A 2318-nucleotide genomic window follows, 5' to 3' on the forward strand; every position below is an offset into this window, starting at 1 on the left:
AAAAGATCGGACCATTTCTGACAGTTGAGACATAGAGCATGATCTTCTTAACCACTGAGTGTTTGCTGGTGGACAGCTGGTTGCTGCAAAGCTTGAGCAGTTACCTGTCCCCAGAGGGCACGAAACACCTATTCAGAGGCCTGTGTCTGCCTCCATTCACAGCAGCACAGCGTAGAGTGACACTCAGTCTTTTTTCTTCTTTCTATGCTCTGAGAAAGAAAACTCAAACTCTCCCCTTTGTCAAAAGGCTTTCCTTGTAGTAAGGACCAGTCTCAGTTCTCACTAGAATCCTGAAATCTGAGCTGCTGGAGGGCCACTGCTATATTATAACAGGTTTAAAAAAAATCACCACAGAAATAGGATGGACTGAGGCCAGGTGGTGGCACACCGGTTGAGTGCACACACTACGGTGGACAAGGACCCAGGTTCAAGCCCCTGTTCCCACCTGCTGGGGGAGCATCATGAGTGGTGACGCAGGGCTGCAGGGGTCTCTCTGTCTCTCTCCACCTCTTCCTTGCCTCTCAGTGTCTCTCTATCTTTCATTACCTCGCAGTTTCTCTCTATCATATATATATAGTTTTTTTGCCATTGCCTGTTTCTATCATATATATGGTCTTTGTCATTGCCTCTCAGTTTCTCTCTGTCTTTTATATAGTTTTTGCCATCACCAGCACTTTGCTCTCTGGGACAACTTTGCCAGGGGCTCAGACACACTGACACACATGACAAAGCAGGCGTCTTCCCAAGTGAGGCGCCTCTGGTCAGAACGTGCTCCCGTGTCCTTACGAGCCACCAGCTTCTCGTGTTTGGCAGACCGGTCTGGGCAGTGGCCTGATCTCCTTTGCACTCACAGGACTGGAATGAGCACCAGGCCAGAGAGGTGAGTCAGACCCCTCAGGGTCCTGCTCCAGGAGGCTGTGGGACCCGAGCTGTGGAGTGGGGAGACGCAGGCAGGCCACAGGCTTTAGTGAGCGGAGAGCCCTCTCCCCAGCCCAGAGCGTAAGCTAACTACCTCACTGCTAGCAGCAAACAGGCGTAACTGAAGTCCAGAGTCGAAACTGTTCTCAGTCCTCCCAACAGTGAGCTGCCTGTGTGTCTGCAGGTGGGTCGCCAGCAACTGGGTTCATTGGCAACCTTGTGAGCTTGACAGGGTTGTGGCAAACAGAACCATGCAGTCAGATCTGAGATCAATCAACCCATGGGCTGTAATGTCTACTTGGGTCAACAGAATACTCCCTTCTAAATTCAGCTCTTGTCCATTCTTTGGCCCAGTTCACTGGAAACAACAACTTTGTAATCGAGTTTCTGTCTCCATGATCCTCTTTCAGCAGCAAACAGCCACAGCGACCGGGAACAGGATGGCCAGACACGTTCCATTTCCTTCAGCACAGTCTGGAGATTAGAGCAGGCCTCCCTCCGGGCTTTGGGTCACATGGATCCTTTGAGCAGGATGTGCAAGGACGTAGCTACTCATCGTGAAGGTTCCCCAAACGAGTAAACATTCATGCGTCTAGCTGGGTGGCAGTGGCCGTACCTCCTACTGAGTGCTTCCTGGGCGCCAGGAGGGGCAGACACTGGGGGGGTTCCACGCACCTTCTCCCCTGTCACTTTCTCAAGTCAGGACGAGCTGTGATTGCCAGGCCAAATTTAACTCGTTAACCCTCCCTCCCTCCCTCCCTCCTTCTTTCCTCCCCTCCCTCCCTCCCTCCCTCCCTCCTTTCTTTCTTTCTTTCTCTCTCTCTCTCTCTCTCTCTCTCTTTCTCTTTCTTTCTTTCTTTCTTTCTTTCTTTCTTTCTTGCTTTCTTTCTTTCTTTCTTTCTCTCTTACTTTCTTTCTCTCTTCTTTCTTTTCAGTTGCCACCAGGGTTATTGCCGGGGCTTGGGGCCTGCACTATAAATCCAGTGCTCCTGACAGTCATTTGTTTTTCTTTGTATTTTATTTGACAGGACAGAGAGAAACTCAGAGACAGCATCATGGTTCTGCAAAAGACTCTCCTGCCTGAGGCTCCAAAGTCCCAGGTTTAATCCCCTACACCACCATAAGCCAGAGCTGAGCAGTGCTCTTATCTCTCACTGTATTTTCTTTCTGTATTTCTCTCATAAAATTGATTAACTAATAAGCAAATTAACTTGAAAAAAGAGAATTAGGGCCTTGGCAGCGGCACACCTGATGCGAACATTACAGTCTGCACGGAGCCAGGTTCAAACCCCACTCCTCACCTGCAAGGAGTCTCCGCGAGCGGTGAAGCAGGTCTGCAGGTGTCTCTCTGTCTCTCTCCTGCTTTATCTCCCCCTCCTCTCTCAATTTCTCTGTCTCTA

At 50.0% G+C, this 2318-nt stretch overlaps 1 long non-coding RNA gene across 1 annotated transcript; it reads left to right on the forward strand.

The window, feature by feature from the left end:
- The first annotated feature begins 650 nt into the window (after window positions 1-650).
- On the forward strand, window positions 651-1513 carry LOC132536539 (uncharacterized). The gene is made up of 2 exons (XR_009548079.1): window positions 651-880; window positions 1273-1513. It is a non-coding gene; the product is annotated as an uncharacterized LOC132536539 (long non-coding RNA).
- Window positions 1514-2318: the final 805 nt, after the last annotated feature.

Source organism: Erinaceus europaeus, unplaced genomic scaffold, assembly GCF_950295315.1.
Source record: "Erinaceus europaeus unplaced genomic scaffold, mEriEur2.1 scaffold_337, whole genome shotgun sequence".
Lineage (NCBI taxonomy): Eukaryota > Metazoa > Chordata > Mammalia > Eulipotyphla > Erinaceidae > Erinaceus > Erinaceus europaeus.